The sequence below is a fragment of the Pundamilia nyererei genome, unplaced genomic scaffold (assembly GCF_000239375.1).
Source record: "Pundamilia nyererei isolate P.nyererei 1_Seehausen unplaced genomic scaffold, PunNye1.0 scaffold00134, whole genome shotgun sequence".
Taxonomy (NCBI): Eukaryota; Metazoa; Chordata; class Actinopteri; order Cichliformes; family Cichlidae; genus Pundamilia; species Pundamilia nyererei.
Genome location: NW_005187535.1, coordinates 655,853 through 674,260, shown reverse-complemented (window position 1 = coordinate 674,260; position 18,408 = coordinate 655,853). Strand labels below are relative to the sequence as shown.

Below are 18,408 nucleotides of genomic sequence, written 5' to 3'. Positions count from 1 at the left end.
CAGTACTTCCACGCTTTAAACGCTGCACGCTCATACTCTCTCCCACACTCGATATATGATCCATTGTTGATCTGCACACAGCTGTTGTCACCAACGTCACACTCACTTATGTCACTGTCATGAGACATTCTCGCAAAAAAAAAAATCACGGTTTTAGTAACGCAGTAACGCAGCGTTCCTACGGGAAAGTAACGGTAATCTAATTACCGTTTTTGCAACAGTAATCCCTTACTTTACTCGTTACCTGAAAAAAGTAATCAGATGTAACGCGTTACTGCCCATCTCTGGTGGTGAGTGACAGGAGTGGTGGCTAAGCTGTCATCCCTGTTGGACAACATCTCCCACCCCATGCAGGAGACTTTGACAGCACTGAGCAGCTCCTTCAGTGGCTGCGGCACCCACGATGTGGGACGGAGAGATTTCGCAGGTCTTTCCTCCCCACTGCTGTCAGACTCCACAACAAAGACTTCAACTGATCAAACACACACATCCACACATGTGCAATAACACTAAGCGCAATACTCTTTTCTGGCATTGTTGTATTTTTACTCAGTTGTATATAGCATTTGTATTCTATTTTTATCCTATTGTATATTTTATTCTATTTTATTCTACTGTATATAGTATTTTATTTTATTCTGTACAGTTGTGTACTGTATTTATTCTTATTATATTCTAATTTTGGTTTCATAACTTTTGCACTGTCCACTTCCTGCTGTGACAAAACAAATTCCCCACGTGTGGGACTAATAAAGGTTATCTTATCTTATCTTATGAAGATTTTTTAGTCCAGAAACAGTCCTTTGACTCTGCGTTAAAGATAAGATACTCACTGACATTTTGTTGTAAGGAATATTAATATTAAAACATCATTCCCCACTCAAAAACGCTCAAATTCTGACACAAAGAGAAATTAATAAAATGGATTATGCTGTTGGGGGAAATTAGATATTTTCTCTCGAGCCTTTTTGTGTCTAACCTGAATTTTCTGAAAACCAGTTGTGTCCATCACATGCCAAAATAAATAAATCAACAAAAACTACTTTAACACCTTAGCAGGTGTTCAAATTACATCAATTCAACTTCAGATGAACTACAAAATATTACATTTATTTATATTAAATAAATATATATAATAATCATAAAATCAGATGTAGCATGTGAAAAAACTCCCCCCTGACACAGTAGCTTATAGAACTACTTTAGAGAGCAACACGTTTAAGTAACATCCATGTTTTCTAATTGTTTCTTGCATGATTGTGGAGGAATTGTGGCTTCACGTGTCCCTTCTTCAGCCTTCTATGCAACAACACTTGCTTCTCCAAGGCCATTGACACTTGAATGCTCCCAACCAGAAAAACCAAAAGTTCTGATTTCATAGATGTGGTCACATTTGCTGATCCTCAGTTAAACTGCTAAATAATAACACAGCGTAATAGGTAAAGTTTTCTAGTTCATTGGTGATGTATTTAACTAATTTTAAGACCTGCCAAAGACCTGATTATTTTTTAAATTATGTCCTGACAAATAAAATATTAGAAGACAAAGAGGCTGTAAATTATTTTTACGATGTCTGTAATGCAAGCTGAAAAACGTTTTGATATGCATAAGGATATTTTTTAGAGCACTACGGTCCCTCTAAAAACAAGCAGTCTAACCAGGGCTCATGTGAAGTGATGCAAATTTTAAAACATTCCCTTTACAATTAACAAAACGATTCTCTCATAATGGAGCCCATTGTTAACATGTTGGTAAGATGCCATCATATTCCAAACAATCTCCCAACTTCCCGTACGACGGGTACTCAAAGTCACTTTCAGTATCACTGTGGTTCTATGATGATTGATTGGTGTGCAGCACTGTTTTTCTTAGTATGACAATGACTGGCAACGAATGCCTTTAGATGACTTAACAGATTTTTTGGGGGTTATACAGTGTGCAGCCTCACATGACACTCAATGGCAAAGAACTGGATGCTTTCATTTCAATGCCTTATGAAGATTAATTGAAAGCTTTTTATTTGTATCATTAATCCAGGGATTCTGAATGATTTAATAACAGTTACAGTAATCCACATTCTTATGCCATAACAAGAATTATAACTGAAATGTACTTTCTTAAAGCTTTTCTCCAAATATTTAAAAACTGAGCTAGTATTCAAATATCCAAAATGCATTTCCGCAAATCAAAGTAATCTGGAACTGATATTCCAAATTACTAACATTTGTACCCCCAAAACGTTGCATTTTTTCACCATGTCTTTTGAGAAACATTTTTGTCATGAGGTCCATTCTGTACTCTGAATGATGGCATGAAAGAGTGAAACTATATCATATGACTTATGGCTGTATGCACAAGAAAAATGTTTCTGCATTTGAGGAATTGAGAGTAATCTTTAAAGCTTAGATCATTTAAGGTGGAAATAAATATGGAAGTTTCTGAGCAGCAAACAGGTCTGACTGGAGGAGGATGATAGAATACGACATCTTAGTAGAGGTAGTCCATCGTAGAGGAAATAAAGGCTGGATCGTGCATCAGTTTTGCATGTTGCAGCAGCTTGCATGCTTAAAATTTGCTTAGATGCAGCAGATAATGTAAAATTGAATTCTGACATTTGGAAAATGCAGTTTTTGAACATACAAATTGGCACTTAGAACATTATACTTAGCTCATAAGACTTTACACCGGCGAAACTACGCATGATTCTGATATTTTTTCCCTCTGTTAGTGCTGTTAAGATTTGATTTTTAATTATTTTTCTCTTTGGGCTTTTTTTTTACCTTTATTCTGTAGCAGTGAACAGTAGAAAGAGAAGAGAGACAGCATGAAAAGACATGCAGCGAAGGACAAGTCAGACTGGAACCTGTGCCTCATGCCAAAAGTTAATTGAAAAAAATCTTTTATTCATTCTAGTTATAAATTGCTGTCGTCCACAATTTCCACAATTTCATTCTACTATGTAAAATGACAAAAAAGATCTTTAATCCATTTAATCCTTTTTGCTTTTTGTCTAGAAAGAAATGGAGAGTGGCCTTTGTTGTTTGTATATGCATGTATGTGTGTGCATCTGTGCGTGTAAAATTGGGAACAGTTGTTTTACATTGATTTTACCAGTAGATGGAGTCAGCGTAGCGTGAGTTATGCCTTTTTCTTTCTGCTGAGGTTACTGTTTGCTGAATAAGTTTTCATCCCATACATCTATCCATCTATTAATCTATCTACTACGGGGTGGGGTACACTAGTCTATGGTAGGGCTGACAGCAGGGGTCCTGCAGGTTTTAGATATGTCCTTGATCCAACACCACTGATTTAAATGGCTAAATGACCAACTCCATGTCGAAGTTGAAGTTCTCCAGAGGCCTGGCAACGAACTAATCATTTGATTCCGGTGTGTTAACCCAGGGTGATGTCTAAAACCTGCAGGACACTGGCCCTCGAGGCCTGGAGTTTGTGACCCGTGGCTTACACAGAGAGACACACGTACAGCTAATTTAGAATCACCAGTTAAACTAACTCCAAGCATATCTTTGGACTTTGGGAGGAAGAAAACATGTGAACTCCTGCTGGCGGATACAAACTTAGGATAAACCCAAGTACACATCATCATCAACTATCATGATAATTTAAACAGCTCCACGCAGAGTGCCAAAGGCAAGCTTAACATTACAGAACAGTGCCATTCAAGTATATCCTAAAATAAAGAGCAAATAAATTAACGCCCACATGTAACAGTATTCCCAAGAGACATATTTAATTTGTTAATGTAGTATGCATGCAGCAGGCGAATAATCTACAGACACTCACAGCATATTTAAAACGTCCAAAATCTATTTTAAAACTAATGTTTATGTGATTAAACCGTGAACCGTGAAACAGAGCTTTTATATTCACCTTCTGGTTGAATCAGGTCAAAATATAAATAATACACGTCAACAACAGCACGCCTGGATCACGTGCGCTCAGTCTCCTGCGAGGGATTTGCAAAAAAATGCACCGCCTACTTCAGCACATTTCACTTCCTGCTATATTGTGAGCTGATGTCGTGTTTCCGCTTCAGCCGGCATATGATCTCCACAGCATGCGTGCTGCCTGCTCTACCCGCTGGGAGCGGGTCAACACCACCTTACTGCCTGAACGTCAGTGAAAGTTACCGGACATCTGCTCGTTTGAGCTGAAGCTGAACGAGTCGGAGACAGAGAAGGTCGGGGACAAGTGCACGCCTGCAGATCTACTGGCTGCTTCTAACGCGAGACCTCCTCATTGCAGGTATTCACATGTTTGGTGTATAATACATGTACCGTGGGTCTACACAGCTTTTCATTTATTCATTCGAACAGTGGAAAACATTCTAGCTTGGGAGCCCTTTTATTGACCTTTTATAATAGGGATTTATAACATTTTCATTTTCAGTGAGTTTTTAACGTTGAAGGTCAAGTATACTATAGTAGTACCTTCTGCACCTGCACTCAGTGTCCTTTATCAGCTTTACTATTAGTGTTGCACCAGTGTAAAAACAGTGTTTAAATTACAACAACTAACTTATTCATTTATTAATAATTTATTGTTTGTATTCTTTTTAATGTTTGTTTTCTCCCCTTTTATTTATGCCTCACTTCATCATCCAACATCCAGCCAGCTCGCAGGTGATGCGACATAAAAGCTTTATAAACAAAGAAAGAAGCCATTGTCATCAGTTAATCCAATCATGATCAGCTAATTTCGGTCAACAGAGCCAATGTCTGCCATATGTGGAGCATCCCCAATTTCAACATACAGTATGTGTTTTCAGAGATGGCTAATGCCTGTCTACACATGTCTAGCATTTAGCCGGTTTCTAATACTTAAAAAGTGTACAACAAAATCCTTGTAATCAGGATGTTTTCTTTTCATCTACAGAAAGTTTTAAATTGAGTCTGACATCTCCAAATCCAGAATGTGTAAGAACATTAAAAATGGCCTGTTGTGATGTTTGCTACATCCTTTTTTCTTTTTCTTTTTTTTAAATTTATAGCTTAAATCACATGAGTTGTTAGCAAATTTTCATCAATCAAGACTTGTGGTTCAGAAGCAAATAAACCCTTTTTTTTTTTTTTTTTTTTTTTTTTTTGCAAAACTGTTGAACTTTTGCTCTCTGGATGTAAGTGGAAACGACCAGCTTCAGTTTTATCTGGGAGTACCACTTTGCCCACAATAAAGCCTTTTTTGAAGTCTAACTGGGCAGCTCTTTCTCCTGCAGAAGCACCTCTGGCTAGTAAAAATCTTTTCATATCTGGTTTCTTTAAATAAACAGTGAATATCACTCACTGTACGGGCAGTTCAAAATACCTACCCACAGCCAATAACACCCTATGTCACAATAGCTGTCATGTGGCAAGGCTTGTTTTGTGAAGGGCAGTTAAATGGTCAGCAGCTGACTTTATAGTCATTCCTCCTTTGTATTTCATTGCTTGCTGTCATTTCCCTAAATTTCCCCCATATTTCCCCCCCCCCCCCTTTTTTTTTTTTTTTGTTATGCTCAGAAGCCTGGAAGAAAGCTTCCTCCATCCCTCTCTCGCTTTCTTTGTGCCTTTATGTCACCCCATCTCATCAGCACCTCTGTGTATGAGATATTTCACAACCTGTAAAGGCTCTGTAAGGATATCCATTTCCATGCCAAAGTCTGGTTGTCCGAACCTAAAACGAACCCAGACAAATATGATAATTGACTCCAAAATGCCTGGACCCTGACATGCTTGATGTTGGGTTTTTGTTTTTTTTTGTTTCTGTTTCTTCCCCTCTTTTATTTTGCTCAGCAGAGCTCTTTGAAAAGCTGTGAATGTTTGCCATATGGACGTGAAATCTAAAACGGTATTCCCCCCTTTCTCTGATTTACTCAGATCGAAGGGGCCCTACTTCAAAATCCTTCAGGGACTTTCTATAACTGAGCTATTTAACCCAGACCAGTGACTGCACGGGGGGAGCATATTCCATATTTATTTTTACTCCACCTCTGCACATCCTCTCTGATGCAAACTCAATTTTCTCTTGTGTTTTTTACTCCAAGTGTTTCGTAAGGTCCCCATGAATATTGCAGTTGCTGGAGACTCAAGGGAGGGGAGATGGTGAGGTTTCTGTCTCTTGGTTCTAATGTTAGTTGACTGAAGAAGAGGAATATTGCAGATTATTGGGCTTTGACAGAGTGGAGGGGGAAAATGACTAACATTTATCAGTTTATCCAGCTTTTGTTGCAGATAATTTATGATAAAGCTTTGCTTTCACACAACTCTGTCATGCTTTCCTGATATGGTTTTGAAGATTTCTGTTTTTCCTCCCAAATTTCCATCTACCAGCACATCTACCTTTATTATCACTATACTGTATGCCCTTCCTTGTACGGTGTCATTGGTGCAACATGCAGGTGATCTAACTGGATTTCCCCACCAATATGACTTTCAGTACTTTATGACTCACCCTCTGTCAAATGATTATTGGTAAAGTGATGTAAACCAGCTCGTGCTAGATAGTGGTGGAAAGCAAATTGGAGCTTGTTAACTAAACTTACATTGCATCTTAATTAAAATCCTATGATGTTTACCTGTATTCTGCACACACAGTTACATTTGCGTAGAACCTTTACGAGCCAAGCAGAAGGGAGTCTTTGGGTTCAACACAACTGCCGTCTTTCTGTCTGAGCTGATCTCTTGTTTGTCTCTTATGAATAGTTTTATAATAGCACAAGACATGACTGAGTTAATCTTCAGATGAATGCTCAGGCACAGGAAGTACAATGTCCATTGTGGTGGGGGACTGGACTGACAGCCTCATAGATTAAGTGACTTAATAACAGAGTGGCTGTGACTGGTTGAGTGGGTGCAGTCTGTAGGGACCGTTAATGAGGCGTGTCTATAGTAAGTCTGGATTGCTTGGTAATGTTTTGTGGAAACGGGAATAGAAAAACAAGGAGGCAGATATTAAGACTGAAGGTAATTGATGAATGTTTTTGTTTTGTTTTTTTTATGTTAGGAGCTGCTTTAGTGACCACATGTTAGTGCACCTTTATTATTTCCTGGCCTTAATACGTCCTGCACACCTCAATGTTTTATGCAGTCTTTTTATTGCGCAGAACTGCACAAGAAAAACGTATACGTGTTTGTGAGCCCAAAGCTATTTAAAATGCGTACAGCCCAGTGAATTTGAACCTGTCCAGAGGACAGAGATGACTTCATCATTACCTCACCCTGCTCTGCTAGAGGACTTATCAAAAACATGTGGCTCCACTCTCCCTTCTCACTGCAAATTGATTGAATCTTGGACTCGAGTGTTTTCCTTTTGTTGGGGAATGTGTGCGTTTGTGCACATGCTGGCTTAATTTTATCATCTTAGATTTACTTTTCTCTCTCTGTCATTCATTTGGCATGTTTCGGCAAGTTGCTCTGGGTTTGGTCAGACAGGATGGAGGCCCACAAGGTTGGAGAGGATGAAACGCCATGCTGTTTAAGCATGTGTATGTGTGTCTATTACACCCAATGAGACAAGATGGCAAATGTATTGCGGTGGCATTTTAATTTGGCTGTATTATTACCCAGGTGAACAATATAGCTTTGTAGACTTTAAATCTGAAATTTAAGGCTCATTGTTTGTTTTACAGAAAGTAATGCAAACCACCTAAAATATTTTAAGTTTTTATTATTGTTATCATTTGAGCTACAATGTTATCTGAATGGAAAATTGTTTTGAGTAGGACTGAGTGATATGATCAACCAGCCTCTCAGGTGAAGTGTCTTGCCCAAGGACACAACGACGGAGACTGTCCGAGCCGGGGCTCGAACTGGCAACCTTCCGATTACAAGACGAACACCCAGCTCTTGAGCCACGATCCGAGGTCTCAGACGGAGCCAAACAGTTCCTTGTTTTATGCCTTTGTGCATCCACTGACGTTGCTGTTTGATGAGATATGCATGTGGGCTGGGTGTTTAGATTACACATTTGTTTGGTTGCCAGAGGTCCCAGCGGGGTGGGGTTAGAATAACCTTATTATACACTTGTGGGCGGATGAATTACTGAAAGCATCTGACCCAGCGTGAAGTAGAAATGACTTCTATCCAGCTTTAGGGAGGTGTGTTTATTAATATGTGCATGTGTGTTGATATTTACAGCATTCGTTTCACTGTATATTTTCTTTTGTGAGCGTGTGTGTGAGGACAGGCCCGACAGAGAGTCAACAATGGGTCTACTCACGCAGTTCGAAGGCGTTTCCATAGATATTAGAGCGTAGGAACTATGGCAACGCGGCCAGACAATGACCACTGGTGAAGGAGACTTGGAGCCAAATGAACTTTCGGGGCAGACGATGGCTCCTATGAACCACCCCCTGGTGGTCGCTTTATTAAAAGTCTCTCTACACAGGTCAACAAGTTTCAGATCCCACTGGAAACCGCCAAGAACCAAAATTCAAGATGTTTATTGTCATGTACACCGCAAAACACAAATGGCTCTGCAGAGCAATGACATTCTTACTTTGCAGGTTCCCTTCAAACAACTAAAAAGAAAGTAAAGTAAAACAGTGCTTTGTAGCACTTGTAGCTTATGTGTGGGTGTAATCAGAATTTAAAGTGCAAGTAGTTGCAACACTGTCACAGAACCACACTGCTGTTTTCACTGGGTTGAGTGTGTAGGGGGGCATTTTCCCATTACTGTGCATGAATATGGAGATTAGTGTCATTTCGCATATTTACTGACAAAGGGAAGAAAATGTCATCTGAATCCATTCCTCACAGCATGTACATGTCAGCCTAATTGGAGCCTAATCCTGTGTGTGCGTGTGTTTCCAGTCATGTGAGTAGCTTCTATGGATGCCTTCATGCCATCATTATGGGTGTTGATCCCCTTGCTGCCGGGGGATCTGGAAAGGATGCACTAGTGCCATTTCTGAGTATGACTAATAGCTGAAATTCTGTTTTCACACACTGTGTGGAAATTCTGGGATCCAGCTAATAAACAATGTTTGTGTTTTTCCTGATGCAAAAGGTCCAACAATTATTAACCTAAACAAAAACCTCAGCATTGGCCTGACTGGTACATCCCCATAACTCCTGTTCAAACAGTACAAAAGCACACAGTTCAGGCCTGTATGCAACAATCAGATGATTTATTTATATAGCCAGTATAAATATATGTATACTGTGGCATTTGTTTCCCAGTTACCAGCTTGGTTGTTTCAAAGTCGGTTAGGTAATTTTTTGAAATTCTGGACCCGTTATGAACTTGTCACTTTGGCCACTGTATTTGAATGTGGTATTTTTGTGGGCCATTTGGGTTCTGACAGTTTTTTTTTGTTTTTTTTTATAATTTTTTTGTTTATTCTTGGATATCGTTTAACTTGTGACTTCAGTATTTTTTATAAAAAAGAAGTGAAAGTAAGTGTGAGAGAGTGAACTCCGGTTGGCCTTGTTTAGGAAACACACTTTATTGCCTCTGTGACCAAACAGCTACATTTACCACATCATCTGCTAGGCACGCCCTTGGCTTGGTTCCTCCTTGTGGAAACGCACAGGGGCACACCATGGTATTGTCACATCACACACTGTGACAAATCTCAGTAGGAGCGCTGAGCCTCGGCTAGCTGCTGAAACCTGGTGTTGGTGTGGGTATGTACTGTACTGTGCTCCTCTGTCCTATCGCTATGTGGGTCAGCTTGTTTACTCAACTCTTGTGCTCGACTAAAATGCAGCATCAGCACTGTCAAGTGTGACCTTGAGTTTGTTTTGGAAACTATTTGTTATCCTTAGTCATGCTTTAGTTTGCTATATTTGCCTGTGTGCTGTGGTAGGGTGTGACAAGATGCGACATGAATCTCAATGTCTTCTTACAAAACAGTGCTGACGTTTATATGGCACACAGTGAGAGTTGTTATTGTTTTGATTTTAATGACACTGAGAACCCCAGACAGTCAGCCATGTGGTTTTCTTGCACCTGTGCTTCCCAGGGATCACTCAGCAATCATTTGATGTTATTTTAAGCACATGTCACAGCTGGCCTTAATGAAATGTTGTATTTGAAGGTAACCGGTACCAGTAAATGGACTTGGACGGTGAGTGTTGGTGACAGAATCATAATGAAGCAAATCCACGCTGTAATTCTTATGCTGAATTACACATGGCCATGCCACCCTTGTATGCATGCTGCATGAATGTTGTAACGTGAATTCAAAAGAGGCCAAAGAAGGCAGACGGATATTTTAAACTGCAGTAAGTTTTCTGTTTGCTGGATCGATGATCGAGTTATGTAGACTTGTACTCCTGAGATCTGACAGTCATATAACTTGGTAGAGTCAGATGTGCAACAACCTTGATCACATTATAGTGGTATGAACTCCAGATAACGTTTCAAGAATCAAGTCAGAAACCACCCAAAAAACACCCAAATTACCTGTAATAAGATGTGATGCAGCGGTATCAGCAGCATGACACGGAGAGAAGCTAAACGAGGCAAAGGAGCGATGTTAGGAGGGGTTGAGTTACCGACGTTCAGGTTTCCCATTTTCTCCAACTTCTGTGCGTTTGACGTGTAACAGTGGGGCAGCATCGCACTATTGCAGAAGCTGTAGAAAGATTTTCCTATATTCTAGCTATGCTGCCATGTAGCTACAGCCAAGGTGACTGCCACTTCTAAGGTGTGTAACATAGCAACAGCATTACGACATGTAACCACAACAGTTACATGTGTTATTAGTCACCAACGTGACAATGGGGTGGTCAACATAGTTTCCAAAATGTTGCTTAAGATGTCTTTTCTTCTTCCAACTCAACTGCTAGCCAAGCCATATATCGTTGGCTCCGTGACATCAGATCCTTGTTGCTGCTTCCACCTTACTCAAATGTGCAGTTGTGTAATTTTACAACACAGCAATCTCCACAATTTAACTCAAAAGCAGCGTCTACCTCCATATATTCCATTGTCTGCTTGGATTTGCGTGAACAATGGTTCCATAATGTAGTCGCTGATGACGTCACTATACCGAGCTCTATACTCAGATTTATTTATAGGGTAGGTTGGGCGTGCAGGAGTGACACCCGCTGCACCTGCTTGTTTGCTGTGAATTCTTTGCACAGTTGCCAGTTCTGTTCTCACATGAGTGCAGCTGAACCTCATACACACTTCTTGTTAGGATGCCGGCAGACTGTTTCCTTTTCTATCCGATGTGTTGGACATCTGCGTGCTCACAGGTAAAGTGTCAAAAAAAGTTCCCATGTGTCCAAAAGTGTCTTTGAAATTCCCTAAATGCAGAATGCATTGGAACAATGTGTACACGTCAGACAGCTATGAAAGGACTCACTGAAATTTAAGCAACAGCAAATTTTTGAGTGTTTAAACCCTGGTAAAGTGTCCGAGTGTAACTTGATGGTGGAAAAGAAGTTGAAGAGGGAAAAAAAACAATTTACATGTACAGAGGCATGTAGCTCATCACCTGCACCCTACCTTAAATCTGACAGTTTCCTGAAAGCGAATACTTGGTCAGCTCAGGCTATCATTAAAACATCTTTTAAGTTTGTCCTCAAGAGCTCCAGTACAAATACAGTATAATATTCCAGAGGGTTTTATGTGTGCTTTGACGTCATTACTAAAGCTGGGACCTTACCTCATTCTGAACTCCCACCTCAGTCTGGTATCGAGGTCAATGTTTCTGCAAGACAAATCGCAGTACTGTATGTGCAGGAGCAGTGCGTTTATTACACTGTGCTGTTGTTGCTCTGCATTAGCTTTGCTGGAGGGCTGCTGCATGTCATTAGTGATGCATTCTGTTCACTAGCCCCGACAGCACGTTTTTAGAGTAGTTTGTGTGTGCGCATGGCTTGTGTTTGTTTGCACATTACACTCTTTTACATGTTTGTGTATTTGAACAGCACATTGATGTGTATACACCTGGGTTCCCTTTAGATTTCATTGAATTTAAGTAAACTGCACATTTTTATGTTCCTGTTCTTGCTGATGGTGCTTCTTACTTTTTAGATGCTAATTTTACATCTTTAATTTTATAATTTGTCCATGGGTTTCTGAAATTGGTTAATACTAACTGAAAATTAAAAGCGCAAACAAATATATGTATCTGTGTTGCAGCACAGAATCTATCTGTTGTAGGTCTTACTGGCTGTGGGATTGTTTGCCCGTAGTCTCTCAGTCATAGAGGGAAACCTGCTGAGACGGAACAGAAATAAACAGGCTGTCGTAAGATAACAGATTGCACTCCATCACATCCAGTGTTTGCTATATCTTATGAGTTTAAGTTACTTAAGAAGCAATATTGCATAATATCCTGTGTATTCTGTTTGCAACATTGCTCTTTTATAAAGAAAAGATCCACCCTAAAGTCATTAAGCAAAGACTGAGGAAACGCTTTTTTCCTCAGCTTTTTTTACAGACATAAAGACAGACAGACCACATGAGAGGAAGCATTTGGTGACAGTGGGAAAGACAAAGTCTCCTTTGACAGGAAGAAACTCTCACAGCACCAGGCTCAGGGACGGGCTGCTGGGGGGTGAGGGAAGGAAGATGGACTGTTAAGAGAGCCAGAAATTGACAATAGCTAATGAATAAATGCAAAGTGGTGTATAAATAAACAGTGAGTGAAGAAGACATACTCGGTGAGGTAGATCAGGGTGACCTGAACAAGTTTTATCAAAGTTGAGCCTAATCTAATCTGCTCTCCTGAATCCAAACTGGGAGCTGTTTCCATAAAAGGGGGGGCCTGAAAGCTGTAGGCTCTGGTTCCATTCTACTTTGTTCTTGTGGTTCCTAGGAATATTTTTCAAAGTACTCTGTTGGGATGATGTGGTTTTAAATCCGGTTTAGGTTTAACAGGAAGCCAATAAAGAGAAAACAATATGGGGCAAATAGGCTCTTTTTCTAGTTCCCAGCAGTACTCTGAAGTAGTCCATATTAAACTTTGATTAAATCATAAAAATAATTTGAGTCTTTTTCCTTTAAGCGTTTTAAACAGATGACAAACAGTTATCAGTTCTCACTCTCAGACACTGTTTCCACTGAGGATGTATCTGTTGCAGTCTAGAGGAGATACCCTATCAGATGTATGTGGTGTTGTGTCACATGTTTGGACTCTTGTCACAGGATGAGAAGTATGGGAATGTTGTATTTCCTCTACCTCAGCAGAGGAAATCTCTGGCAGGGACCATCTTTTGTTCCGTCCTTTCAGGATGGCTACTGATATGTTTTGGGTGTGAGGTTAAACAAACGCAACACGGTCGTGTGATACCTGCAGACTGTCTCTGAGCCCTTGATGGGCCGGTAACACAGTATGGGTTTTCAAGAACAATTGCTTTTAACTTGCACGAGTGTCATTTGTCTTGTGCTCAAAGCAGTGTTGCTACACTTGTCAGTAGTTTGAATCTCAATCTGTTTTATTGTGCCTGAAAAGTGTGTTTCATGGCCTGTGGAACATCACAGTAAGGGGAAATCATGACAAATCGATCTGTGACACATCTGTGTGGGAGTGAGTTTAACTTTTCAAGTCCAAAACATTTCCATCATGGACATAATGAGAGCACCAATAATACAGTGAATGCCAAATACTTGCTGGAAATGACTTTCGCAAGAATCTAGGGGAGGGGGGGTTTAAAACTCTTTTAATGCAGTTTTAATGTTGTGTGTTTAAAAGGGAAAAACCCATCTCAAACAGTAAACATTTTGCTCAGTTTTTCAGCTGTTCTTTGTTACAATACAAACTTCCATGTTGGCTATTGTGCTTTTCGTGTCTAACTGGGCACTTGAAGTCATAAGCCTTTGAATATTTAGCAAAATAGCTTTATGTTTTATGTATAAATGTGCTTGTAAAATTCCAGATTGTTTGGATATATATGTGGTGACAGGAGAGATCAGTCTTGGTCATTTTAGTGTTGAGTTTTATTGGAAATCTTTTCATTGGCAGAGCTTGAAAATCTTGAAATGAAGTGTGTTAGAGTTAGAAACGTCCATCTTACAACCACCTTCAAAATAAAATCAAAAGCACATCTGCACACAGGCTGTAAGTTGAAGCTCAGTTGAACTTATTAGGATAGTTAATGTTATAATGTCTTGGAAAAATGCATCAATCAGCTAACTCGTTCATTGATTTGGGGAGAAATAATCCAATTTTGATGGCGTCAATATGGAGCAGATACCTTGACTTTGGGTATCTGCTGATAGAGAGGACTGATCTGGTGCCAGTGTTAAATTGATGAACTATATTCCTCATTCTGACAAAGCGGCTGAAGGTCATTCTTTTATTTTTTTAAGGGAACATCAGGCTTGAAATTACTTTCCTAACTCTAGAAAATAAATTTGTAACAAATGTATCCAAGAATATAAATTTACCAAAATGGTATTTATTGGCTAAAAATATACTAACAAATATTTGATACCAGTGACAACAGGCCAAAGATGAATGCAGTGGAAAAAATAATGAAAAAATTATCGTTATTCACCTCTTGTTAGTGTGAAGCAATGAAGTTTATATCAGATGATATAATGATATTAATTGAATTGACAACAGCACATCATGTCCCATTAAGTGCTTGCTGACGATGGTTTAAATGGAATATTAGCGAGTGAGAGCGACTAAGAGCCGGCTCTGAAAGCATCGTACGGATCGGGTTTTCATTTTGGGTCAGCCAACTTGCAATTTAGCTTAAATAAATAAAAATAAAGGGGAAAAGAATCATTCATACAAAGAAAAGCTGTTGATGTAACAAATATGAAGTATGTCCAAATTGCTGATCCTTTGCAACTTCCTCCATGCTGACCTGAAGCTGGTGCACAGCTGCTGATACATGGTGTAGTAAAGACGTAATAGACCCGCCAACTTAAGACTGATATCTGTTCAAAGTGTCAGATCAGTGTTTAACCAGACTGGCGCTCCCATTAAGTACCGCTTAAATTCCCTTGAGCAAGACATCTCTGTGTTTCATTCGATTGCACATCAGCTTCAGCTGATGCACGGCTGAGCCTGACCTCTCGCCTAAACAAAGAGGAGAGTTTATCTTCTGGGATTAACAGTGTATCGCATTTTGGAGTTGTTATTGTTAATAAAATAAACTGTAACAAAAATGAGTGCTTATTGGGGTTGTATCCAGGATGGTGTTTGTCATGTACTTTGCCTGAACCCATCTTTCAACATGACTCTCTTCCTGTTAAAGCAGCTGTCTGATCTGTTCAGATGGGCTTTGTGAGTGTGGCTGACTGCCAACAACGAACACAAGATGAACCTGAGAGAGCAACAGAGGGCTCTGACACTGCTTAAGAACAATGGACAACATTTAACAATATTAGTCTTGAAAGTTTATCTTATAAGTTCATGAACATGATAATATCATTGGTCAGTGAGTTTCTTATTGAATAAATGCTGTTGTGGAGTCTTAAAGTGATGAAAAAGATTTATTTTTTTTTAACACTGCATAAGCCGTTATGGGTTTGTGGTGCTAGTGTTTGGAGCTGTTTTGTAGCCCACACAGGATTCATCTGATGCTTAATTAATGAAAACTGGTTTGCCTTGTGTTGACGGAGAACTGTTCCGTTTGGGTGGGGCGTGTTTATTGATGCGAGCATTCACATTGTTCATTTTGACTAGTCAAATTATAAAAAGCATAGGTGTAGTTTAGTATAATTTCACTCTAATATTTAGTTTTTATGTATATATTTATATTTTTTGAGGTCATGAGTCAGGATTGTATTAAACTGAAAGAAACCAAGGGGCAGCTGTGGCTCAGGAGGAAGAGCTAGTAGTTTACTAATCCTAATATTCCTCTAGTCCTCGTGTTAAAGCTTTCATGGGCAAAATACTGAACCTCTGAAAAACACTTTGGGAAGTTTGTGCCTGTTTGATTAAAAAGTGTATGAAATAAAAAGCAATATAAATGAATGTGGGTTGTATTGAAGAAGTGCTTTCAGTGTTCAGCATGAGTGGAAAGGCATTTTTACCTGTACACTTTCTAAGAGTGGACTAAAATATATCCTCAATCTTTTGACTAATGGAGAACATAATATCCAAAAGGAAATAAAACTTTGTTTTGGCATGTCTGATGTCATATTTAGATATTGCTACTTCTGAAACATTTAAAATGGGTTTAAGTGATTTTGAAATTTTGACTGTGGTCAACAGATTGAGGAAGAGTGGGTTTCAAAAACAACTTGTACTCTATCATAGGGATACGCATGAAGTAGAATATACTAGAGGCAAGTTCTGTAGTGGGCTGCGGTAAGAGTTTGGTGGATCGTAGAAATATTTTAGGAAATTCCTGAACTTCAAACTCATAACTCGGAGTGGGAATTAAGATAACGCCCCACAAATTGTTTGCACATCTGATGCTTATATCAGGTCTGACATTGTTGCAAAAAGAAGGTGGAGAAAACTGTTCAGTTCAGGGGTTGTGGTTGTTGGTGGTGGTGGTTTTTTTTTTTTGTTTTTTTTTTTTTTTTCAGCTGAACAGATTGGAAATGAATGACTGGATGTCAAACGACTTTATTTTCTTCACTTTTAAATGTTAACACAGTAGTAGCACAGCTGTGGAAGAATTTATCCACACATGTTAGTAACGCACCATCTGACAAACTGTTGTTGGAACTCAAGGAGAACAATTAAGAGTGAAAGTTAAGCAAGCTAAATGTAATATGTCTCTTCTAATTTTATTTCCCTTGATTTAATTTGAGAATACTAGAGGGTAATTCTGTGTACTGTAATTAAATCAGCTGTAGAAACTGAAGAAAAGGTAAAGGCTTGCGTACTTGTAGTCAGTTAACGGGGCTGCACGAGTCCATGTGTGTTTACTTGCATAAATGGGTTTATGTCTTACATCCGAATAACATTTTTAAAAACTGTCATCTGCTGCTGCTTCCTGCTGAACGGGCACAGTTCTGACAGCCTACCTTATCAGCCATCTGTTCTGAAACTGATGGTGAAAATAAACAAATCTTAATGCATGCCAGTATTTCCTTTAGGTTGTCCTCAAGATTTGATAGTTTTTTTTGCTTTGTTGTGTGCCCTGATTTCTGGCTGTCTACTCCCAATGTAGATAAATCCGGTTGATAGCTGTAGAGGGAACACCTGTCCTCTTCTTCATGAGTCTGAATTTAAAGACTGTCAAAATTCCATTGGGGTTTTCACTCATCTCTCTAAGCCCTTTTGACAAAATCAGAGTAATGAGTTGTTGTGTAACTGCTGCAAAACTAACAAGTCTACAAGCAAAGTTCTCTCTCATCTTGTCTATTTTTATTTATTTTTTAAAAGAGGTCTCTATAGTAGCTGATGACCTGGAGGTGCTATCACTCCATTAGAAGCTACCTAAAATTGGTTGAAAACTTCATTAGTAACCTCCCTTAATAAGGTTAAAGCAGCAAATGGTTAAAAAGTTGCACTTAATTTGTCTGGACTTTATGTAATAAGGCTAAAGGGGGTCATGCTGCATGGTTGGACAGTCACATCCTCCCAATCAGTAGGGCCACCACAGTGGTCAGCAAAAACGGTTATGTAACTGTCCCTGCATGTCGCCCAAGGAAAAAGTGAGTAGTATGTTAAGTGCAGCGCTGGGCATTGCTAATGACTTGAAGCAGTTCTTTCTGCTAGTTCCATTTCTCTAATGCCAATTATTATTTCTGCTGACGGTGTGAAAGTGTGGAAGCACAATAGCCAAGGTTTAGCTAAATCATTGGTTTTGCTGTGCTACTAGAGTTGGGGTAGATGAATACCAAGGTCTGAATAAAGAACCCTGGAGTTCTGTCGGATCACTCAGCCAAAGAACTCGGTGGTCTGCCGACTTCTCTGCTTTTGTTTAAAAAGGAAGTTCACCATCGGAGCTGTAAAAGAGTACAGACCCTCTGTCAATGAGATTCATGCTTCTCACACTTCTCATGTCAGTCCACACCTGAGAAGTGGAGGAAAATTCCTTTCTCCACCTCCACTAACACAAAAAACATTTCAACCAGGTGATTTCAATTCCTGTTCAGTCAGCCAACCCAGACAGAGGTGTTTCCATAACTACTGTAAAATCTGGTGCTTTTTTACATTTATACAGCCTCATGCAGTGCTCCAATAATGCATATTTCTAGAACCAGCTGACAATTCCAGTCATTGTGTCCACAGTTAGGTAATCTAGACAGCAGGAACTCCTCTTTTTCGTCTGTCTGATGGGTTTTAGCTGAACAGTAACAGAAATAATCCAAGCAGAGATCTCTAAGGACTTGCCCTTTACCATTTTGATGTTTCTGGAGCCAAACATGGCCATATTTAGACTAGAGGATAGAGCTGTGTTTCACAACCTTTTGGATGCACAGCACATATATTTCACATTAGAAAAATCGTACGGCACACCAACAAACAAAAATATCACAAAAAGCATATTCATAATTTTTCCCCATGCACTGGGTATTGTGGAATTGACTCTG

At 39.4% G+C, this 18,408-nt stretch overlaps 2 protein-coding genes across 3 annotated transcripts in view; one reads left to right on the top strand and one right to left on the bottom strand.

The window, feature by feature from the left end:
• Positions 1-3,948, bottom strand: part of cusr (Copper-only SOD repeat protein) — a 17,800-nt gene extending 13,852 nt beyond the window's left edge. The window contains exon 1 of the mRNA XM_005743644.1: positions 3,892-3,948. The gene's annotated coding sequence lies outside the window, so the exon portion shown is untranslated. The remainder of the gene's footprint in view (positions 1-3,891) is intronic.
• Positions 3,949-4,063: 115 nt separating this feature from the next.
• Positions 4,064-18,408, top strand: part of add3a (adducin 3 (gamma) a) — a 95,896-nt gene continuing 81,551 nt past the window's right edge. The window contains exon 1 of one of the 2 annotated variants that reach the window (XM_005743639.2): positions 4,064-4,266. The gene's annotated coding sequence lies outside the window, so the exon portion shown is untranslated. Of the gene's footprint in view, positions 4,267-9,550; positions 9,627-18,408 lie in introns of those variants that run through there. The other variant, XM_005743637.2, reaches the window with a different exon arrangement.